The 25,987-nt window shown below is 40.2% G+C and overlaps 1 protein-coding gene across 1 annotated transcript in view; it reads left to right on the forward strand.

The window, feature by feature from the left end:
- Positions 1-25,987, forward strand: part of ACSS1 (acyl-CoA synthetase short chain family member 1) — a 1,456,620-nt gene that overhangs the window by 641,744 nt on the left and 788,889 nt on the right. The gene's annotated exons all lie outside the window — the stretch shown is intronic.

Consider the following 25,987-nt stretch of genomic DNA (forward strand, 5'->3'; position numbering starts at 1 on the left):
TGTGGGTGAGAATTCTGCTTCCTTAGTCTCTTCCAGATTGTGTAAAGCCTTTATTAAAGGTACCTTCCTCTTACGTCCTCCGGTCAAAGATCCTGTTCCTCCATGGGACCTTACTATGGTTCTTCATGCGTTGGTCGCTCTACCATTTGAACCTGCAGCAACCACAGATCTTAAGTTTTTGTGTTGGAAAACAGAGTTTCTAGTGGCTATCACCTCCACTAAGAGGGTTTAGAACTGCAAGCATCGTCTGTCAAGGTTCCATACATGATTTTCCATAAGACAGGGTTTCCCTTCACACCAATCCTTCCTTTTTCCCAAAAGTAGCATCACAGGTTAACATCAATCAAACCATCAATTTATCTGTTTTCATCCCAAATTTTACTAACAAAATGGAATACAGGCTACACTTGTTGGATGTTCATAGACAGTTATGATTCTATTTACACAGGACTAGAATCTTTCGCAAATTTGACCAATTATTTGTGTCCTTTTCTCAGCCTTTTTTAGGTAAACGTATCGCCAAGGTTACCATTGCTAGGTGGATCTCCTTGTGTATCTTTCAGATCTACAAGGATAAAGGTTTGTCTCCTCCGGGTCAGGTGAAAGCTCACTCGACTAGGTCCATGGCTACTTCTGCGGCTTTTTAGTCGAGAGTCTCATTCGATGATATTTGTTTGGCAGCTACTTGGTCCTCATCTCATACCTTTATTTCTCACTATAAATTGGATTTGATTTCTCGAAGGCGAACATCCTTTAGTTCTGGGGTGCTCCGGAATATCCTTCTATGAGGGCCACTGTTAAATAAAAACAAATGATAACAACACAGGAGGCTCAGATGCAAAAGTTTACTAGTGTACACCAGGAGGCAAAAAACCATACAAGTACAGAGTTTTGTCTGACATGATGCAGGAAATACACAATTTTATATAGTCTTACATTTAGGCTGTGCCCACCTTACTGACGTGGTTAGTCACAGGGCACCTACATCACTATGGTCTACAATATTCTATTCATAAGAAAAAGCTGATGTTATACATTTTAAAAGTTTTCCCATGGGAATAATACAGCCTTGCAAAGCACCTGGTTCATTATAATGTCTTTCTGTCAATGTTACTCTTCCAAGGTCTCAGGCTAGCTTGAATACAATGGTCGGTTCACTCTCGCAACAACTTTTACTTTAGCAGCTGTGTCTTATCTCTGATACATTCACAAGGTCAATTATCTCAGAGGAAGGAATAAGAATATTCAATGCTTTATACATTCAGTTTTCCTGACCCAGCAGATAATCATTAGTGAAAACATAAGCTTGCTGAGCTGGCTACTGCCAGGGTCAGAGTTCAAATACACTGCAGCTCCAAAGCTTCAAGCAACTACATGTAAAATCATTCTTATTGCCATATTGTAAATATAATAAAATGCATTATATACTATTTGCTTTTAAACTAGCACTTTATACATGTTCAAATACATATTTTTCTAACATTTCCCTCCTCTTAATACTTTTTATTCTATTCAGAAACATAAACAATGTTATATCGTCTCCTAGCCTTCTCCTTCAAGGACTTTTAACTAGGCAAGTCATTTAGTTTATATTTCGGAACAAGTTTCATCTGGAATCAATAGTTTCAATTCAATGTCTTGGTACAAAGTTTCAGTTACAGATATATCAACAAAATCTTTGACTAATCTTTTCATACAGGGGATCCCACAACAGACACATGCTCCTAATAGGAGCAGACCAACACAAATAGCAATCAAAATATTCATTAGGATAGAACCCCACCCACCAAACAGACTCTGGAAATAGTTCGTCAGTGGGTTTGGGCCTGGTTCAGTCATGGCCAATACCTGCTGTATTACCTCTAGGTGATCATTAATCAAGAGCCATTCGATTTTGTAGCACAACAGTTTTCATTGCATTCAGTTTATCAGTCACTAGTTCGAGAGCAGAAAAAGTTGCGTTACTCATTACTTCGAGAAGCTTCGACAGTTTTCTCAACTCTCAGATCGATTTGACTGCTCCATATGCTGGAAATATCCCAGACCAGAATATAACACTGTCACTCAAGTCCATATGAGTCAATTTTTCTTTATCTTTCACGGAATGATGGTTCTTCCAACCAGCTTCGATTTTTCCCATTGGATTTACAGGTTTTCCGATTGGATCTTCAGGTTTTCAGGCTACATCTTTTACATTTCGTATCTTACCTAGAGGTAATTCTGCAGTATGCCTTATAGCTGGAACCAGATAACCCAAAAAACAACTGCCGGACCAATTCTCAGGTAGCCATTTGTATGCTTTTTTCCCACAAATAAAATAACAGTTTTCTACTTTGGTACTGATGCGGGTTAGTTCTGAATGAAACATTTTCTTGTCTATGACAGACAATTGTTTATGCAAGACAGGATTTCTCTGCACTTCACTTAATGTTGTTTTCATTAAGCTCAAATATGAATCATAATTTGCGTTACAAATAGTGCTTTTATCTTTAGTTTTAATATAGCATTTATAAGATACAGTTATGTTACAGTTACTCCAACCCACTTGGAGTGTATCATTCTTATAAAACATACAATTCTCTGTGTAATAGGCAAATACAATGCAATTTTGTCCTGTGATCTTACAGAACCTGTATCAAAAAGCAAATTTTCCCAAGTCTCATTTATCTCCAAGGGGACAGCGGACATCAACAGTCCTCCATATGCTGTTGGTATGGCAGTACAAATCCAGCAATTTGAAATGTTCATAGTCTCTACATATACACGCTTCATAGCTAGGTATGTGTTAAAGTTTGGATGCCAGTCTATAGACAGTTCATTACGTTTCTCTACTTTTACTTGTGTGGTTATATGTAGGAAGAACCACAACAAAAGGAAAGTCATCACAATCATAGTCAATAAATGCATAGTTAGCAAGATGATTAAACAATATCTTTGGGGTTGATCTGTATTTTTACTTATTTCGCTCTTGGCCATCCTGCCTTTGTTGTGTGTCAGTCACAAAATGTTTATCAAGCTGAAAATTCTTTACCGGTTTACAGTGCGTCAGGTGGACCCAGGGCGACCTCTCAGCAACTTTGACTGCAGTAGGCGTCGCCAACAGTACCTGGTACGGTCCTTCCCACTTTGGACTTGCCCAATTCTTCCTCTTCGTGACTTTCAACCAAACCCAGGACCCTGGGGTCAGCACTGCTTCCAATGGTCTGGTCTGTCTTTTATCTGAAAAAGAGTTCAACTGCAAAACAGTTTTATTTGTTATTTTTTCCCTTCACATTTGTTTAGTTCTATGAAATCCATACAGATAGTATGGAACAGATATGGTGGTATAGGAAAACTCCCTTGCTTGGGTTTGAATGCTCCTTGTGCATGATGTTTGTTACAGATATGACATGCTGCACAAAATTTTTGTGTGTAGTTTGTAAACCCATATGTTTGGAATATTCGATTTACTAACTGTACCATCCCCCCTGTTGAGACATGGCACTGCCCATGGCTCAACAAAGCTGCATATCTAAATAAATTAGACGGCAATATTGGGTTTTTTTCTTTGGAGATATACAGTCCATTTTCGAGGATTGCACCTCGTTTCTCCCATTTTTGTTTCTCAGCTTTTGTAGTTAATGTCTGCATTGTTTTTAACATTTTTAAATTTAAAATCTCAGAGGGTTGTAATTCCTCGGTTAAAAGTAAAATTTCTGAGTCTGAGGCTGCTTGCTTTGCAGCTGCATCAGCTTTTGCATTTCCTTTTGAAATTGCATCCTGTTGTTTTGTATGAGCTAAACATTTACAAATAGCTACCTTAGTAGGTAACTGAATGGAATCTAACAAGTTCAAAATAAGTTGTGCATGATTAATCGGTTTGCCAGTAGATGTTATCATTCCCCTATTTTTCCATTGTTGTGCAAAAACATGCACTGTAGAGAAAGCATACTGACTGTCAGTATATATGTTCACACATTTATCTTTCTCGCTAGAGTACAAGCCCGTTAAGGCTATCAGTTTTGCTGCTTGAGCAGACAGGTTATGCTGTAAGGGTTGGGCTTTTAAAATCTCTGTATCTGTGACTACTGCATACCCTACTAGATTTTTCCCTGTAGGACCCTTTCTGCATGAACCGTCCACATAAAATGTCACCTCGGCATCATCCAAGGGCATATCAGTAAGGTCTTGTCTGGGCAAAGTTATTTGCTCAATTTCCTGCAGGCAACTGTGTGGTGTGCCATCCACAGGAGTTGGAAGTAACGTTGATGGATTTAATGTTGTACAACGCTCAATTACCATATGAGGTTGGCTCAGCAGTATGGTCATACATGAAAGATGTCTAGCAGGAGATAGATATGCTATTTTCTCTTGCAGTAAAATTATCGCGACTGCATGAGGCACTCTCAATGTGAGAGGGTGGAACAACACCACTGAGGCCGAAGCCTGTACTGCCATTGCAGCTGCAACTACTGCTTGCACACAGTGAGGCAATGATCGTGCCACTGGATCTAACTGTGATGAATAGTAAGCTATGGGGCGTTGCTTATCCCCATGCTGTTGCATCAAAACTGACGTCATGTATCTCTGCTTACAATCTACGGTCTGAAAAAATCTTTTGTGGTAATTTGGAAGTCCTAAAACTAGTGATGAAGCTATCAATTGTTTTAGTCTGCAGAAAGCTGCTTCTGCTTCAGGTGTCCATTGTAATACATCTTGTGCTGCCATTGGTGTTTTATATATTAAATCAGCCAGTGGAGCAGATTCTAAAGCATAGTTTGATATCCAGCTTCGACAAAAATTAGTCGTTCCCAAGAAGGACATCATTTCCTTCTTGGTTGCTGGTTTGGGTGCCTGTAAAATTGCTGTTTTTCTGTCTTCGTCTAATATTCTACCTTCATTGGATATTACATATCCTAGGTATCTAACCTGTTTTCTCCAAAGTTGTAACTTACTTTTGTTTACTTTGTGTCCTTGTGCTGCTAAAAATTTCAATAATGCTATCGTATCTTCCCTGCATTGATGCTGGGTAGGGGCTGCTAGCAAGATGTCATCTACATAAAGTAGAATCTGACTACCTCCTGGTGGAGTAGACCCTGCCAGGTTGCTTGCCATTTCTTGTGCAAATATCATTGGACTTTCACAATATCTCTGCGGTAGCTGAGTATAGGTATATCTTTTACCCTGAAATGTAAATGCAAACCAATACTGGCTATCAGGATGTATAGGTATTGAAAAGAAAGCATTGCTTATATTTACCACAGTAAAATATTTTTGTTGTGGTTTTAAATCATTCAACAAGGTGTGTGGGTCTGGCACCGTAGGTGCTCTGGGTATTATTGCATTGTTTACAGCTTGTAAATCCTGTACCATCCGCCATTCCCCGTTTGCTTTTTTAACAGGAAATAGAGGGGTGTTACATGGTGAATCAAGAGATTCTACCAGTACTCCTTCCTTCAGTAATGCTGCTATTATAGGCTTGATTCCTTGCTCTGCATCTTTCCTCAAGGGGTATTGTCTTTTTTGTGGTCTAAATGCTGATTTTGGTGTAATAGTTACTGGTCCTGCTGTTTGAATAAGTCCTACATCTGATTTACCTGTTGACCAAAGAATGTTTGGTATATTACACAAGGCTTTTTTTTTTTCTTCTAATAAGAATGCTAATCAGCTGTCTTCACTAGTTTGTAAGTGTACAGCTGGATGTGTCTGTGTTAGCCAATTTAATTTCTGTTTTTGTATTCCCTGTTCTGATAATTCTAAATCAGTTTGTTTTCCCATCTTGTTACTTTTTTTCCTAAGTCTGCTCATCTCACATCCTTATTCTTTGTCAAGCTGACATGTGGTAGTCTATTAGATTTGTACAGTGTCATGAATTCCTGAGGTAGTGAACAGCTTACCACACTGTTTCCCTCAGTATCCCAATACAAGGTTCGTAATACTAATCTGTTAGCAGGATTTTTGAACAACTCTTGCTCATATTCTTTATCAGGTCCTGGCATGCTACAGTAGTATAGAGTACAATGTAACAAATGCTGTTGGTCAGTGTCAAGGGAGGGGGCCTTACTGATGGCTACATTCATTAGTTCTCCGGTTACTGCCCCTGGACCAGTAGTAACTAGGTCCTGGCTGTACCAGTAAAAGGTTTCACCCTCCGGTCGCACCACAAAAGTATCCATTTGTCTTTGTGCTTCCATACCCTGCATAGTGGGAACTACCGCTATGCCAAATATCTGCATAAGATCTCTTCCCAGTAAGTTTACTGGACATTTTGCAGAAACTACAATTTTACTTTTCTGAGTCATGCCTGAAACAGGGTCAGTTATTGCTATATCATGGGAGAGTGGCTCCCTATATAGCTGTCCATTTGCTGCTTTTACTAATATATATTCAGGTGATTCAGAATATTCTGGCAACTTTGAAGGGTGTATCAAAGTTCGTGACGCTCCTGAGTCACACAAGAATTTCACTTCCGTTTCTTTCACCAGAAGTGTAACTTCCGGTTTTGTGTCTGCCAAATAGAGCTCCAAGCTCAGTAATGCCAAATCTAAAATTTCACTTTCTTCATCCTCTACATCTGCTTGCACTTCCTCTGTTCCTTCCACTACATTTACGTTTGCCCTTTGTTTGTTTTCCTTCCCTAATGATTTCTGATTTTTATCACTATCATATAGTCAGTCCTCATCACCTTTATTTTCTGTAGTCACCTTTTTATTTAGCCTGCAATCCCTTGCTAAATGTCCTTTCTTGCTGCACTTAAAGCACTCACCTTTCTTTTTTCTCTCTTCAAAATCTTCTGACCTTTTGTCAGATTGTCTATTTCCCTGGGTATTTTTCTTACCCTTTTTACCTGACTGTACTACAAAGACCTCTGCTCCGTCTTCAGCTGTGAAGACCTGTGTCTTCTTTTTCTTTTTACTATTAAAGTGTCTTTTAACATGTCTGGCATATTCAAGTAAGGCTTGTAGCCTACTTGTTCGATGATTTATCATATGCTTTGTAATAAAGCTACTGATAGGTGCAATGCAACCTTTCAAAAATGCATTTTTCAGTTGCTGTTCATATGAGGTATCATGTGTCTGATTTTCAGGAATAGCCATACCACTATGGTTATTGAAACATTTCAATAATCTACCATAGTACCCATCTACAGTTTCATTTTCTTGCTGTATGCATTGATTAATGCAAGTCCAATCTGCTCTAGGTTTCCATTTTTCAGAAATTTGGTCTGTAAGACCTTTGACTTTGTTGTCTAATTCTGCGTCACTATGTGGGAGTGGTTTAAGCTCTGCATTACGAGGATTCCAGGTGCCACAAATCATGTGCCAGTCTGGACCCACAATCTGTCTAACTACCTTTTCTACTTCTTCCCCATTCAAGTGGTAACTTAGTCTCATACCTTGTAAATCTTGTAAAAACTTTGTGTAATTAACTTTTGGATGAGGGATTCCCTCTGTAGCTTTTCGAATATCTTCCGGTGTCCATGGTCTATATACTAGAAGAGTTGGGTCCTGCCCTTCCTGTCCTGCCTGAGGATTTGGTACCTCGATCAGTGGACAGATTTCTTCCTCACTCTCTTCTAGTGTATTTTTTCCTATTTGATATAAGTCTGTGTCCCCTAGTGTTTTACTTGTCCGGGACCTAGTTTTAATAGGATCTCTAACAAATGGTTTTAGTATTCTTGTAACTTCAGGATAACATGGAGGTGGACCAGCTTGTCCTCCTGCTTCATATCCTGAAAAAGGCATTGAGGGGCGGAGGAGGGGCCGTCGCTATTACTGTATTATTATCCTCTTTGTCTAAAAATAATGTTTTTGCATTTTTAGTTTTCTGTTCCCTTCGGTTTACTTCCTCAATCCACCTGTGTGCTTGAGGAATGCCTAATTGCTGTTGTTTTTTTGCCTGACCTTCTGCGTCAGATTTAAGCTGCTAGTGCACTGATTTCCCATTTTAAAAAAAATGTTACGTAACCCTTTTCACCACGTGGTATTTCAGTTCCTTACACAGTTTATCTAGAATAACTGTCTACCTTATTCTGTTTCCCTGATCTCTGACAAAATATACAGTAATTTCCTTTTGTCCCTGATCTGTATAACAAATCTCTGACAATGACATTTACTGTAACCTAGTCCCTGATCTAAAACAGAAAAGGCAAATATTTTCCTACCTGAGCCTCCTGGGTGACCAGTTCGAGACCGCTCTTGACGCAGATCAGAAAGTGGCCAGCCTCTCAAGACAACAATTCAGTCGGAGGTCTTTGTGTTTCAAGAAGAACCCTTTTGGTAACTTCTCCTGCAGTATTCAACCACCGATACACTCTGATCTGCAGCTTACCAAGGGAATTCCGGTTCAAGGAGGACCAAACTGTTAAATAAAAACAAATGATAACAACACAGGAGGCTCAGATGCAAAAGTTTACTAGTGTACACCAGGAGGCAAAAAACCATACAAGTACAGAGTTTTGTCTGACATGATGCAGGAAATACACAATTTTCTATAGTCTTACATTTAGGCTGTGCCCACCTTACTGACGTGGTTAGTCACAGGGCACCTACATCACTATGGTCTACAATATTCTATTCATAAGAAAAAGCTGATGTTATAAATTTTAAAAGTTTTCCCATGGGAATAATACAGCCTTGCAAAGCACCTGGTTCATTATAATGTCTTTCTGTAAATGTTACTCTTCCAAGGTCTCAGGCTAGATTGAATACAATGGTCGGTTCACTCTCGCAACAACTTTTACTTCAGCAGCTGTGTCTTATCTCTGATACATTCACAAGGTCAATTATCTCAGAGGAAGGAATAAGAATATTCAGTGCTTTATACATTCAGTTTTCGTGACCCAGCAGATAATCATTAGTGAAAACATAAGCTTGCTGAGCTGGCTACTGCCAGGGTCAGAGTTCAAATACACTGCAGCTCCAAAGCTTCAAGCAACTACATGTAAAATCATTCTTATTGCCATATTGTAAATAGAATAAAATGCATTATATACTATTTGCTTTTAAACTAGCACTTTATACATGTTCAAATACATATTTTTCTAACAGCCACCCAGGAGTTTAGCAGCTGGGGACTCTGTCCCACAGGTTGAAGATCAAATGAAGTAAACTACTTCAGATAAAGAAGTTATGTACTCACCATAATGTTCCATCTGAGTAGTTCTACTTCATTTGTCTTCAACTGTCCCTCCCTCCTTCCCCTTGGTCTTACCATATGGACAGCCTTTTTGGCTGATTTTTAGGTGTGTAAGGTGTTTTTTGAAGTCGGGTTCTTAGTGTAAGTTATAGCAAACTTGATCTGGGGGTTGGAAGGTAGTGTTGGTGTATTATGGGTAAGGGGAGGAGCTTGGAGCTCGGAGCAGATGCTAGTGAAATTGCTGGCTCGGATCCGATATGGATCCGGTACCCACAGGTTGAAGACAAATGAAGTAGAGCTACTCAGATGGCATACACTTAAACATATTAATGCCTCATACAGATTTACTGTTATTGATAAAATAATGGGTGACAGGATGAATAAATCTGGGTGGCATGATATTCTGAATGCTAAGGAGAAGATTATTAAATTAGGTAGTCTTTTTCAGCCTGGCTTAAATGATCATATGCAATTAACCAATAACTAAATGTATTTAATTAATGAATTTGTATAAATTCTGGGATGTGACTATATGAAGTTTAACACTGAAGAAGGCTATTTCAGCAGAAACCGGTCTGGTTGGATTCTGAGGGGTTTAAAGGTTTTTACCCTGCCCTTTTGGTGTTTATGGTTTAATAAATACAGAGTTATTGAACCACATTTGGTGCTGGCCCCTATTTTTTGAACTTACTCTTAGTTTATTGGGCCTGTGCACTTGCTGTACTTGTGAAGATCTTTTTTGCTTGGGCCTCATTCAAAGAAACCTTAACCTGTAGCAAGCAGGAGGGAAAGACTCTGTCTGAAGCTGGGATCAGTTTTTCTACTCCCAGCGATCCTTTTCCAAGAATCAGAGCGGTAGTAAGAAACTGTGGTTCTGCAGGTCTCAGTCTTCCTTAGGAATCCTATTCTTCCAGCCGCTGAAGGAGGTTTGATGGCAGACACCGCCCAGAGGCAAAGGAGGTCAGCAGAACCAAGACTCCCTAGAATCATTCTCAAAGAAGCCCATCAGTGCTCCTAAAGTGCTGCCTGGCTGTTCTGCCCTGGAGGTAGTTGGGGATCATTTTTTTCCTACACCCACTACCTTGGGCAACTCTTACCTCAGATCAGTGGGTGCTAAACATTGTATCCATGGGATACTTCATACCCTTTTTTCAGCCCCCTCCAACTCAAAAGTCTGTCCTGGATGTTCCACCCCACTAAAGAGAGTTGGCCCTCTTTGAGGTTCAAGACCTCCTTCAAAAAGAGCCATCCAGGAGATCCCAATAGGACAATGAGGGTCCAGAACTTATTCTCGCTTCTTTTTGATGCCCAAGAAAACCGGGGACCTACATCCCATTGTGGACCTCAGTGTTCTAAATTTGTCCATCAAGAAATCAAAGTTCTGAATGGTCACTGTTCAGTCCATTCTGCCACTTCCGAGCAAGGATGATTGAATGTGCTCAGTGGATCTCAAGGGTACATACTATCACACAAAAATCGACAGATGCTCCAGGAGATACCTGCACTTCCGGCAGGGGCCAATCACTACCAGTTCAGAGCCCTGCCTTTTGGTCTCACCTCAGCCCCCAGGTGTTTACCAAATGTATGGCAGTGGTAGTAGCCCATCTCTGACTGCAAGGTTTTCAAGTCTTTCTATACCTGGACGATTGGCTCCTCATGGCACCCACAAGGCATCAACTCATTCAGGCCAGGGATTACACACTCGGTCTCTTTCAGGACCTAGGTATCACAGTCAACCTGGCCAAATCTCATCTTGTCTCGTGCCAGAGTCTGGAATTTATCAGGGTCCTTCTGGACATAGTGTCAGAGACTGCAGCTCTTCCCCGCTCAGAGTTGAGATGATTCAGGAACAGGTCCATCTTCTTCTTCTGGATCTGCAGAGTCCCTCATTACATTTAATCTTGCAAGCCCTTTGATCATTGGTGGCAGTGGTTCAGTTAGTCTCTCTCGCCACATATCATATGCAAGTTCTACAATGGTCCCTTGAGATGCAGTGGTCAGCTCACCTTCATCCCATGTTCATGACCATCAGGATTTCTCAGGTCTGCAGACGTCACCTTGCTTGGTGGCTCTAAGCTCATGGCCTTCTTTTAGGCAGACCCTTCTGTCTTCCCCAGCCCCAAGCCATAGTGACCACGGACGCCTCCCTGTTGGGGAGGGGGGGAATTACTGGGGAAGAACTGTCCGAGGTACTTGGTCCCCTTAGACCAAATTGCACATCAGTGACCTAGAGATGAGAGCAGTCCTTCTAATGTTGCAAGCCTTCCAGGACTGTCTCCCTCTTGGAACTGTTGCAGTTCAGACAGACAACATGGTGGTGGCCTGGCATATCAACAGACCGGGGGAACACAATCTTATGCCCTGTGCAGACAGGCCATGAGGGCGTGGGAATGGATGATGTCTTCCAGGTGCTTTCTTCTTGCAATGCATATTCCTGGCAGTTCCAGCATACTTGCTGAGAACTCAGCAGATCTATCCTGAGTCACGAGTAGTCCCTGAATCCGTCAGTGGAACAGCAGTTTCCACTCAGGGAAACAAGTAATTTGGCCACTACGCAGATTTTTGCCCTTTTTTCAATGCGGAGCAATCTCTGAGTTTGTATATTTAGTTAGGGGCGGGTGTGGGGGGCACAGCCCCTACATCGAGGGGGGTGTGATGGGTGAAGCCCCCCCCACTTCATTTGTCATTATTGTATTTGTTTTTTTTTTTAGGTAGGACAACGGCATTATTTTCTGAATGGAAACTGCCATTCATGATTTTGGGTCTTTGACGTTTAGTGATTGACGTTTAGTTATTCGATTAACTAAACCTTTGATCATGTAATATAGACCCTCATCAGACATGGTTTTTCCTCCTTTGGTCTCATCTGAAATATCCGCCTTGGATATTAGATCCAGACCAGGATCTCATTTCCCATCCTTGGGGGCTTCCTCTTTCCAACCTCAAGTCTTTTCGGCTGACTGCTTGGTACCTCCAGTTCCAGCGACTATAGCCCAGTCCAGGCTTCCTTCCCAAGCCCCAGTTAAGGACATTATTTTGGCTTCTCAAAAGTCTTCTAGTAAGAACGTGTATTCCAGCAAATGGAAGAGGTTTTCTATTTGGGCTCAACAACATAACTTAGATACTTTTTCTGCTTATTTTCCAACATTTTATTGTTCCTGGCCTCTCTTTTTCAGCAAGGGGCTAGTTTCTCTACAGTCAAAATCATTTGGCTGTTATATCCAACTTCCATTTAAATGAAAGTCCCACATTCTCTTCTAGGCTGTGCAGGGCCTTTCTCATGGGGGTCTTTTTGCTTAGGCCTCCTGTCAAAGATCCTTCCCTTACTTGGGACCTCACTGTAGTTCTGCAGTCCTTGACAAAACATCCTTTTGAGCCTGCGGCTACCTGTGATCTCAAGATCTTGTCTTGAAAGATGGCCTCTATGGTGGCCATTACCTCGGCCAACAGGGTCTCCGAATTGTAGGTTCTTTGCACTCCGCCCCCCTTCATGATTCTTCATAAGGATAGGGTGTCTCTCAGAACCAGTCCTTCCTTCATTCTTAAGGTGGCCACAGAGGCTAATCTTAACCATTCAATTCAACTCCCTGTCTTTTTTCCCAATTTTTCAAATAAAGGGGAATATAAGCTGCGTTGTCTGGATGTACATAGGCAGTTATGTTTCTGCTTGAAGAGAACAAAATTTTTTGAAAATCCGATCAGCTTTTTGTGGCCTTTTCTCAAGCTAAGAAAGGTCAAGCACTTTCCAAGGTTTCTATTTCTCACTGGATTGTTAGCTGTATTGCTTATATTTACAAGAGCAATCACATGGAGCTTATCTAGGCCAGTTAAAGCTCACTCCATTAGTGGTGACCACATCTTCTGCATTCTTGGCAAGGCTTTCCCTAGATGATATTTGTGCTGCTGCCACTTGGTCTAATCCCCATACCTTTGCGACACATTATAAGTTGGACTTAGTGCCTATGGGCAGGGCTTCCTTTGGTTCTTCTGTGCTCCAGCATGTCCTTTCTTGAGGCCTTCCAGGGTTGTTGTTTGCTGGGGACTCTGACCCATGCATTATCAATAATGACATGAATAGCACCAGATAAAGAGTTGTGTACTTACCATAACTTGGAACTTGGGCTATCCAGTGTCATTATTCATCACGTTCCCACCCTCCTTCCCCCTCCTTCTGGTATCTGAGGAGTTATGAAGGAATGTTTCCTTAGTATCCCTTTCCATTTTATAGGCAGTCTTCACTAAATATCACTTATAACAATTTATACATCATTATAAATAATGGAGCTTATATGAATTATATGTATGAGGGATAAGACACCCTTAATGTATTTTGAAGGTTTAGATGTATGACTGAGGTTACACTGTCTACTATGTTTCTGTAAGTCAAATACTGCTATCTGGACTTGAATGACCTTCATACTTAAACAAGGCACATACACAAATGGATGTATATAGAAGGACTTTGTCAGGTTACACACATACATAGTTAACTCCTCAATTTGCCATTTGAATTTATAAATGATTCATGACTATGTCTGAGTATCACTTCTTCTGTAGCAAAGATGGAAAAATCACAGTTGTGGAAGAAAAGGGTTTGTCCCTTATGCATAGGTTTGAATCTTACACTGTAAAAATCAATTTTAGCAGTATATAAAGCCAAACAAATATGTCAGGTCATGAAATGTATACCCAAAGCATGTCTGCAATGTTAAGTCACCTTAGTTACAGCAGCAGACACCCCTCAAACTAATATCAAGTGTCAGAGTAACCTTCAATTTTCAAAAAATACTTTCCTTTGTGTTTGGCACTGTTGCCCTCTGCTTAACATTGCGCAAACACAGTTGGGATCATTGTTTGAGTTTGCGCACTACCAGTAAATGCGATAACAGGAGTTTGAAGGAAATCATTATTTGCTACTGCACTGCTTTGAGATTAGACATGTCTGGTGTTAGCGGGGAAGGTGCCCAATTTAGGGCATAGAGATGGGATGTTCAGTAGTCCAGAATATTTATTGGACTCCTGGTAAAGCACAATAGCCAAAGGCTTCTGCAGGATGAATATTCTGGTTCCCAGTACAAGTCTGAGGCTAAGAATAGTCTGGCCAAGTCAGTATCCAGTGTGATTGGCATCCCACACACTGGAGAGCAGTGTAGGTGCCACTTCAGCAACCTTAAATGGTGCAAGAGGGATACACTCAACTAGTGGTTGGATGAGTTCCAAACTAGCAACATCCCGCAGTTGTGTAAGTTCGCTAATAAAGATAATTTATAACAGCTAGAAAGCTAAATATAGGCAAGACTGATATTCATAATGCTCTTCTGTTCTTTTAATTTCTTTTCACAGCTAATTCTGAAATAGATGGGAATAGGCAGGCCCATGCTGAGCATCTAGAGAGACTAAGGGAAGCAAGTGGTATGTATGCAGCACAAGAGAAATATTGTTGTAGCTTTAAAACGTAAAGAAAAAATGTCTTTTCTATGCAGTAATAGCAAAGTAAGCATGCATATCTTAACTGTAAAAGCAAGTATGCATGCATTAGTCAGTAGCACAAACCAACTGTAAGAATCAAGTGCAAGACAGTAGTCAGAGGTTGTGGGTTCAAATACCATGAGCATAAAAGCACAACAAGCATACAATACTGCAATTTTTCAATAATATTGCAGAAATTAAATTCTACACAAGTGGCAAAAATGTCTTGCTATTAACTTTAATCTATATAATTGGACCAAGCATATGTGCAATATCTGCATATTGCAAGGATTACTTTGAGCAATCTGTAATTATAGTTTTTAGTTGTTAGGAAGTATGCTTACATGTAAAACTTTAGATAAAATAGTTGTATTACTGTCATAAATGCATTGTATGTCACATATGATGGTACTCATTTTACCTCTGTGTTTTCTCTCACCCCAACCATTATCTCTTTTTTATATTTTCTATTACATGTTGTCAAAATGTCTCCATGTTACCCATCTGTAACATATCAGTAAATGCTTCACAACACAGGGAGGTAGGCCAACCCCAGTGGCTCAGCCTGCTCCTACCCCACCGGCTCTGGCATCGACGCCTAGCACAAAAGGGACCCAAACTGGCAGTACTGCCTCTGCTTCTCTTGCACTACTTGCACCTTCAAGTAGCACTACCCCGGCAGCTGATGTTGGGTACCCTCTGGGAGTACTGGTGGTGGGAGGGATTTCATCACTCACCAGGAGATACCAAGGCTGGTGCATAGGGTCATGCACTGCACCATTGGTGTATGCCTATGCCGGATGGAGAGGCTGCCTTCCCTCATGGTCTGTAGGAGGAAGAGAAGACGTCAAGCACTCCAGTAGCCAGCAGAGTAAGGGGGCAGTGATGACAGTCCTGTTGGCAAGGACTACCTTCTCACTGTCCCCATGTTTGACAGGCATGGGGTTGCGTTGTCCCCTCCCTCACCCCAATCATGTTATCCCCCAACTTTTTGTGTCCCTTACCATCCCTGTGTCTTGTCTTGTCTATTTGTTTGCATTTGCTTCCTCGCCTACTCATCTTTCCTGACTCAGAAATACCAGTGTCCCTTATCCAGCATTCCTCTCTTACTGAAGGAAAAACAAAAATGGGGCACTTCTCCCACAAAAAAAAAAAAAAAAAAAAAAAAAAAAATCATCCCATACATAGCTGTCCATTTCATACGTGTCTTCTTGACACACTTGATTTGCTCCATTTGACTTTACAATATGATTGTTTTGTTGTCACCTGTCTTTGTGGAGGTAACAGTCCAAATTCAGCGTATATTCTATACATATTTTCATTTTACACTGTTGAAGAAATGGATAGCTACTGTTCTTTTCTACCTCCTTCCTGCACATTCCTATATTGCCTTACCTTTGTTCTTTCCCCTAGTTCACCCCTGTTAAACAACTTTCCCGTGTACCCCATTTTAACACCTGTAATTGGTCAAAAAATAATATAATACACAACACATGTAAGTACCGCCCCCCAAAAAATGGAACCCTTCACTCTTTGGCTTCTGTGTTTGTACAAAGTTTGCCATCATGCACCAATGCCAAGCAACAGTGAACGTCCCTTGTGTGGTGTTGTCAACACACAGTAATACACAGTGAATTTAGTATAAAGAATAATTTCATTGCATTATCACTGCTTATTTAATTGTGTTACATGCACATAGATTATAACCCTATATCATCTGGGCTGCAAAACAAATGTGCCAGTGCGTTTACACCTGCTGCCACAGAGTCAGCTATGCAGCAGGTGTGTTTCATACCCTCAGTACTGAGAACTCTTAGAATTTTAGCAGTGAGGCTCATATTTGCAAACTGCTTAACTATGCACAGACAGGGAAAGTGGTAGAAATGTGTATCTCACATATGCAAACACTTTGCCAACTATCGTGCAAACCCACTGCTTGGTGGTGGACTATGCAGAGTGGACAATAGCATGTATTACTTTTGTTTACTGTCCAGTTAGTGTTTATGCCATGAAACTATATAAGGAAACAAACAGAATGAAGGCACTATCTAAGAAAAAGACTCATATTTACAATGCAGTCATCTGTTACCTCCTCCATGTACTACAACCTTGGTCTCTCAGTACTAGTTCACAAATAAATGAACTAACTACATAAATAAATAACAAATGTTGTCTTATATACCATGGCAATACACATATACATTTTCCAGTACTTGTAATAATGCGGACACCTGTTTGCATATGGTTTGTAAAGCTGTCTCTTAAAGTACACCTGCACATTGGAAACACAACTACCAAATACTACACATTGCACACTCATTAATATGGTAACATGCAGAAGTTTAATATAATGACAGTTAGACATGGCTAGTTATCCATTTCATGCTGACCTCCCACCATCTTCACTCCACCATCCACTACTGATGTCATCCACTATAAGTTGTCCTGCAGCCTTGTAAAACTCAGTCTTGTACTGTGGCGCTTGCATGAAATACAGAGTTTTCTAGTCTGTGTACTTCAGTAGGTAGGGTTGTGTTCTCATTGCAGTCAGCTGGGATGTGTGTGTGTGTGTGTGTGTGTGTGTGTGTGTGTGTGTGTGTGTGTGTGTGTGTGTGTGTGTGTGTGTGTGTGTGTGTGTGTGTGTGTGTGTGTATGTGTGTGTGTGTGTGTGTGTGTGTGTGTGTGTGTGTGTGTGTGTGTGTGTGTGTGTGTGTGTGTCTGTCTGTCTAGTTAGAGAAGCATAATGTCTATTCTGCAGTTACCACTCCAATATCATGGACTGGCAATATTTTGACACTTGAACATGCCTACATATCCATTTCAATCAGACATCACAACTTCACTCCACCATCCACTGCTGATGTCATCCACTATAAGTTGTTCTGCAGCCTTGTATAAGTCAGACTTGGCCATGGCACTTGCATAAAATACAGAGTTCTCTAGCCGGTGTACATAGATAGGTATCGGTTCTATTCTCAGTGTGTGTGTGTGTGTGTGTGTCTGTGTGTGTGTGTGTGTGTGTGTGTGTGTGTGTCTATCTAGTCAGGAGCATATGTGTGTATCCTGCAGTTACCACTTCAGTCCCATGGATTGCCAACATTTCGACACTTGCACATGCCTACACATCCATTTCATGCAGGCATCCCAACATCTTCTTTCCAACATCCACTGATTATGTCATCCACTATAAGCTGTCTTGCAGCCTTATAAAAGTCAGACTTGTGTCATGACGCTTGAGTAAAATACAGAGTTCTCTAGTCAGTGTACTTACGTAGGAATTCTGTTCTCACTGCAGTCAGCTGGGGTGTGTGTGTGGGTGTGTGTGTGTGTGTGTGTGTGTGTGGGTGTGTGTGGTTGTGTGTGTGCCTGCATTTGCATGATATTAGAGACAGCATTTTGCACCAGCATGTGGGACACTGCTATTGTCATGTTTTTTTCACCAGACACTGCTGATGTCATCACCTGTTGTCTGACACTCTCCAAGTCAGACTTGTGCTGTGGAGCTTGGATTAAATACAGAGTTTTAGTCGGTGTACTTAGGTAGGAGTTATTTTCTCACTGCAGTCAACCGGTGTGTGTGTGTGTGTGTGTGTGTGTGTGTGTGTGTGTGTGTGTGTGTGTGTGCGCGCATGTGTTTGTGCAGTTGCTTGAGACAGCATTTTACACCAGCATGTGGGACACTGCTATTACCATGTTCTCCTCACTGGACACTGCTGATGTCATCACCTATAAAATGTTGTCTGACACTCTCCAAGTCAGACTTGTGCTGTGGCACTTGTGTTAAATACAGAGTTCTTTAGTCAGTGCACTTAGGTAGGGGTCCTGTTCTCACTAAAGTCAGATGGGGGTGTTTGTGCACTTGCTTGACATTTTACACCACCATCTTCCTCTCAGTAGACTCTGCTGATGTCGTCAGCTATAGCTGATTTGTGATTGTGCAGTATTCCCTTCAGGGCAGGGTCAGAGACTGGCCTGTAGGCCAAGTACAAGTCACTTCATGCTATATGATATAGATTATAGTGACAGGGCTTTTAGTCTATCCACGTACATAGTGACATGGTTTGTAGGCTCTGTATTTTCTTAGTGAGAAACCCCTGTGGTCTCTCCAGCTGCTGCAGATGTCTGGTGAGGTACATGCAAAAGGGGGGATTATACTCCATAAGTGTTCTGATGAGGGTCAAGTACAGTGCTGTTATAACATTCTCACATCTGGATATGAGATGCACGATATAGCCTTTCCATAGCACTGTGGAATCTTGATGGTCGTAGTTCAGATTGCTATCTACTGGTGTTCCCAGGTCTTGCACCACTGGGTTTGAGCTTAGGGGGAGTATTGTCAATGCTGTAATTAGTGAGGAATTCCACTTTGCAGAAGCCAAAAATAGTGGCACATTTTTGCATTTATTTGTAGACTGTGATTCTTTGGCACCAATCATTTGTCTGTCTTAGCCCCTCCTGTAATATGTTAACATCATTGGTGGACTCAGTGATTGTACCCAATATGCAATAGTCAGCAAACTTAATCAGCCAGAGGGTATATACTTCCATCTGGACTGTCAAGAAATAGATTCCAAACAGTAAAGTGCAAAGCACAGATTCTTGAGTTATGCTAATGATGACAGCTCTACTGGTAGAGGTTGATTCACCAACTTTCACAGTATGTGTTCTATCGGTGAGCCAATTGGTTAACCATCTAGTGACATAAGGGTTAATCCCCATTTGGGAGAGTTTCTCAATGATACCCAAACGGGGGATTGTGTCCATATCCTAGGTAGATCAAGATAGGCAATATGCACTGTTTTACCTTCATCCAGGCTTATCACAAATAATCCATGGTCTGTAAAAACATTGCAGATCACCTATAGCGTGACTCAGAACATGCACCTACCTGAGGCAATAGAAGGCACACTTCAAAACACCCTCCAGATGAAATATGTTCCCATAGAAGGGTGTACATCAGCATGCATCCATCTGAATGGGGGGGGGGGGTGCAGCACCTGATGCATGCATGTATAGACACACCCTTATTCACCTCATCTGTGAGGTAGACCAACATGTCATCATGGACTTTTTCTAAATGGACACTGGTAATATCCTAGCTGTTTGCAACAGACATAAGTGAATTGTTAAAGCTGCATCCATGTCTGTTACATCTGTTAGATATACTCAAAGAGTTCATCGAGGGCATGCATGATGATAATACTGTCATCCTGTGGAACTTATCCAAAACAATGAATAAGTCACAAAAATAGCAAGAAAAGTGAGCACAAGCAGAGCTGGGGATCACAATGATGTAAAAAAGCTGTTCTTTTTCCACAAGCCGCTGTAGTACAGTGAAAACTTTTATTATGCAAGGTCTGAAGAAGTCTCTGAATCAGCAGAGACAAAAGCGCTTATCTGATTGTGTGTATCGTGCTTAATAAAAGTTTTCATTGTACTACAGCAGCTTGTGGATAAAGAATGGATTTTTTACATCATTGTGATCCCCAGCTCTGCTTGTGCTCACTTTTCTTGCTATCATGTGGAATTTGACCAGGCCATGGCATTTGACACAAATCCACACTGAGATATTTACTCAACACTGTCAGATGTGGCCTAAAACACCTATATTACCAAGTGGGTACACCACTGGATCGCATAGGTAGCATCTAAATATGTTGAAATGTGTGAAGTGACCTATATCTCGACTCCATTGATCAGGTTTATACATCAGGGCTGTCTGCTAGGCCCTTTCCTGGCCATTATTTATGCCACAGAGGTCAAGAATGACATTCACAGCCTGTGTCCATACTACAGATTTTGGGCAATCATTGACTCCAGCTGTAATATTAGTGTAATACAGATAGTATCAACACACACTAAAGATTGCTGCCACAGCCATGAGAACACATGAGATGAAACACAAACATGGGGGAATTTAAGTTATAAAAGCAAATGCACAACCCAATCATAATTTAGATATCACACTCTATAAGCAAACCAAGTGGTATGTGAGCTGTGTCCTGGGGTAGATGGTATGTGGAACATCCACCAGCATGTGGTCACAGTTGTGACTATTACTAAGTATGTGCAGGACTTCCACAACAAAGGCCATAATAACTCCATAGTTCAAATCCTTCTTCACACCAATAACTGAGTACAATGCACCTTTCTTCATGTACCTCCCTTCACATCTTCTAGTGATATGTAACTGAAGTGTACTACCTTTGTCACAGTGAACTTCCACACATTTTACCTAGATATTCTATTTGTTGCATAAACATTAATGTCTGATGGTGAGGATCCCCCATCTAGATGTTATACCAGATGCATGTGTGATACCTGTTCCGGTGATGCACACAGAACATACATAACTGTTTTGACAACATTGATGGCGTGGGTTACATTCCTGACAGTGTAGATTGTGCCGTATATATGACATGCACACCAGTCAACTGGCCTGTATCGACCATAATTTTACATACAGACATAGCAATGTCCCACCTAACACCTCTAGCAAATGTTACAGTCTCAGGACTGTGTGCGTGATTACCCTCATGGATTGCTAACATGTCATAATTGTTGTACAATTATGTTGGTGTAATACCATCGGTGATCACTCAGAATCACATATGTTATGTCAGAGACATAGGATTACTGGTGGTATTATTCTGATATTGCCCATGATTATGCATGCTTCTTTTAATGTTGTCCATGAACCTCTGACTGTGTCCCACTTGTTGGAGACCTATGCTGACATTACAGTCATATTCAGCAAATCACTTTGCACAGCTTTACATTATGCACCCAACCTTGATTGTATATAACATCCCTGATAGATTTCCTGTCCATTGTTCATGCTTATATCACAAAGACATCTTCTCCATTGTTATGTCACTTTCTCTGACAGTCACATAATATACATTTGCGCTGTGCAGTCCATATTGTACCATGTTGATATGTGATTAGTGTTCCTGCTACAACTGTCTTCCATTGATATGCCCTCATCTACTGTATGTTACTATGTTTCACATGTCCTCTTTCTCTGTGTTAATTCATACAATTCATCTGTGTGTCCCTATTCAGTACGCACACTTCCCCTGACTGTTTATTTTAAATGGCAGTCCATGTACTGTTACAGATCATTTACACACATTTTGTACAGAATGCCTGGAATGGGATTACATAATACTCTGCACTGTGTACACTATCCTGTACTGTGTTTAGAGCATATACATTGCTATATGATAAACCCTGATAATCATTGTGGCATTCCATACAATCCCACTAACCTAGTTTGCTCAAAGGAAAACAGGTCTACTAGCGATGTTGCTTTACATGGTTTCCTGGCCAGCAACACTGTTGCCAGCCATGAAACCGCGCTTGTTTACATTTAATTGCGATGTGTGGCACATATATGTAATTAGCACTGCTCCTCACTGCACAAACATATAAACTCCATGTAGACTTCTCACAAAGCATACATACAGTTTATTGAATCCTGATGACTGTTTAATTTGTCTGTCTAGTTTATTTCAGTTTTCTAAGTTATAGTTCAACCTTTTTTCCATTTCTTGTATTTTTTATCTCTTAAGTATTTTATTATTATGAAAGTATATCTTCCTGACCTTGTGTCACTAGACCCTGATGTTAAACATGTTTTTAATGTTTTGCATTCACTTCTTCAGATTTATCCATGTTAATTCTGCAGTCCTTCCAGTGAATGCATCAATCCAATAGGTTCTATATAGTGAGCATTTTGTTCCCATACAGTCTGTTATTAATCTTCTCTGCACTGGTTTAGATTTCAGTATGGCAGAATTATCTAGCAGTAGATTAGCATTTATAACTCTGATCACTGCACACCAATGGCGATAAAACTTGGCATGAAATAATAATCATTCCCTTAGGAACACAAACAGTATCCAGTATGTTCCATTTGTTTACATTCTACTGCAGTTGTTGTTCCTGAACATACATTGTAAATAATTCCCTTACTGATGTATAGAATCAATATTATTCAGTCTGTTTCTGGTAAATGTAGGTCTGCAGATGCTATTATTTTCCCTCCTATATTTCATTCAGGAAATATATAAATTCCTCTAGGTTATCAGCAGTTGACTTTGGTGATCTATGCACTCCAACAATTGTAATATGTTCCAGGGTTGCCTTTATTGTCTCAGTTACTCTATCTACTGTACTGGTGCTCTCATCAAATATGTAATAAACACGGGTATCATAACAATATTTAGTCTCTTCTGAAGAAGTTTGTTTACTGGAATAAACAAAAAGCGCTTAATCATTTTGTTTGGTGCTACTGCGTGGTTTCTTCTCTAATTTTGTTTTTCAGTAATCTTTAGTCTCTGTCTTAGCAACCCTACCTAATTTTTGTTATAATGTCTCCTACAATAAAAACTTGTATTCCCTGACAGAACTGGTTTCCAGTCATTGCTATTTAACCATGTTTTACAAACAATAAAAACATCAGGCATATGCAAATGTAGCAAATCTTACAGTTAAAACATGTTATTACTAATGCTCCTAGCATTAATAGCCAGCACTGATGAAGCATATTTTGCTGTCTATAAACTGTTACATTTCTGGCTTGGCAAAAATGCTGTCTCGCATTAATGCATCTCTTGCAAAAAGTATCTTCTTTCGTCTTGATAAGTGGATTCTTTCCTGTTTAAATACATGTACCTAAAATTAAGCTTGGATGTTCTATACTTTTCTATTTTTTAAAATGAGACATTTTTTCATGTAGGTATTTATCCAAAATGTTTTATTTCATGCTGACCTGACTCTCCTTTTTACTTTGTGAAAAATAGGTCCTTACACCTGTACAATCTATGCTATCTAAGAGGGCTGCAAATTACCTACTAACAGTAATTGAGTCCTTGAAGATGAGATCATTTGAACCAACATGAGTAAAAACATTTTCGTACCTTCTTATATTAAAACATTCTAAGGCCATACTCACACCTGTATTTTTGCGCCTGCAAACATAACAATAAACTATATTCAGTGTTCATTAGCCTCTCAGGAAATGTAAGTACCAGATCCTATAATAATTGAATCTTAAATTACTAATGTATCAGATCTGACATATCTTCCACTTCTAATTCAGAAGTGTCTGCTTTTATCTTGGAAGATTCCAAATATTAAACCTCAGACAAAGTCTCCAATGTTATAAGGTGTTACCTGAGTATATACACAGCATTTAGCACACCCAGGCAAGATATTTGCACTTCAGCAAATTGTTAATGACATACTCATAGAACCTATGCTCGGCTACAACAATTAAAGAATTTTAAAGGAAAAACAATTAAAATCAGTGACAATAGGTTTCAAAGAATTTAAAACACTTAGCAATTTAAGTCAAACTGAGTGAGGAAATCAGGCAAATAATATACAGATGAAGATTAGATTAAGTACACTGGGCTAACGTTGTGCAAAGGGAAGTAATTCATAAATTAGTCACTTAACCTACTGTACCATTTGTACCAGGCACACTAAAACACTGGGCATCCTTTATGTTGCGTGCAAGTGTTCATAACAGCATTGCTCACGATCACTTACAGTTGCACCTCTTTATAACAAAAATCACTGGCAAAAAATAAAACATACATCAAAATATGATATGGAAATGAAAACACACCTGTGTGATACTGGTTTTCACAAGCTTAAGCAGGTCTGCCTCTAGATGACAGCATCCCCATTTTAAGATGGAAAACAGTAAATGGCATCATTTTGTGCACAGAAGGCTTATCAGGTATACAAAGAGAAGATCTGAACTCTACAAATAGCTTACCTAGAGCAAGAATTAGCACAACACACTTCAAAGAAGATTATAGTCAGATACTTTGTACTAGAAAGAACAGATGAAAGAGATATAACAAAGTCTAGGCTTTTTTTGCATTCCCAACTCAAATTCTTAATCTCTAGGAGCAAAACAGTCCTGGTTGTTAGTGATGAATCTTGAAGTTAAGAAGAATAAAATCAAATGTTGCCATTCAGGACAATTCTGGCCATCTAGAGAAAGTGCAGATTCAATACATTCTGCCTTTAAATTCTGCCAAACTCTTTACTCTTCTTCAGACACGAATGTAAATGATCATTTGGCAAATCGTGCAGAACAGAGCTGGTATGCTGAGTTGTGTCATATGTCTGTACAGTACAGAGACTCCTTAGAAGCCCTGATTACAACCCCAGATACTGTATTAGCTCTTTGGCAATTAACTGGGGAGAACAACTGGGTCATATGGTTTTCTATGAAATAAGTGTGTGTAGCCTTAGGTTTCAACATCAAATGGATGAAGAATGTACTCCATAACCTTAGCAGAGATATTCTAGAGCTGAATAATTGCAGACTAACAGACATGATTAACATAAGTATGACATTTTAGCAAAGGTTATTGCAGTGAGGCCAGCACCTGCTATTCCTCGTGTAGTGTCGTCCCTGCAGGTAGACCTTGTTAAAACTGAGAGTACAGCCTGCAGCATCAGACTGACAGTGACAGTTACTCTTCTTTTCCAGAAATTGCAGTTTTTGGGGGCTCCTTCTTTTGAGCTTTGCAAAAGCTTTTGATATGAAATGCTGGTCATACCTGTTCAGAGCCTAAGAAAATATGGGCCTTTGGAAATATGGTCTTTGGGCCTATTTTTATGTTAGCTGCCAAAATTATATATAACCAGCACTCAGCTAGAATACTGCTATATCACTGCATATTAGGAAATGGAAGAAGAACAGACACCCAGCATGGCTAAAGAGAGACAGGTAAAATTATTACCAATAGAAAAGGAAGGCTTATAAAAGGATGACAAGGGAAGCAACAGATATGAAAAAGGCCTATAATGAGACTAAAAAAGACAATAGACTCATCTATAATACCTGCGTAGCCCTAGAGAAGGAAATTGGCAAGGGGTAAAGCATGAGCTAGTATTTTTTTTCAGTTAGACAGTAGCTAGTAAGAAGAATTTTTATGGAACACTACTACATTGGAGGGGAGGGTGGGAAGATTCAGAGTGTTAAAGCTCAGGCAGAACAACCGAATGAATTGTTCACTTTTGTATTTCAGCACTAAAAACAAAGAAGAGTCAGAATGGGAAAGTAGCATGGGTATGGATGGGGACAAGTGGACTGCAGGAAGAGTGACTAGGGAGGAAGAAGGCCAGCATCTCAAGAGTGTTTAAGACGATGATGCAGACAGTTGAGAAGAACTACCCATCAGGGTGATAAAAAAATCAAAAAGAGTGCCCAGCGAACCTCTGAGAAGAAGCATGGTAACTGGCATTGTGACAGATAGGTAGCAGCCAGGACTTAATTTAGAAAAGTGTAAGGCATTTTGGAGAATGTCACCCACAGAAACCATACATTTTTGGAGGGGGTGATGGTAAGCAGGAGGGGGTAGATCATTACCAC

The sequence above is a fragment of the Protopterus annectens genome, chromosome 1.part2 (assembly GCF_019279795.1).
Source record: "Protopterus annectens isolate FY-2018-M chromosome 1.part2, PAN1.0, whole genome shotgun sequence".
NCBI lineage: Eukaryota > Metazoa > Chordata > Ceratodontiformes > Protopteridae > Protopterus > Protopterus annectens.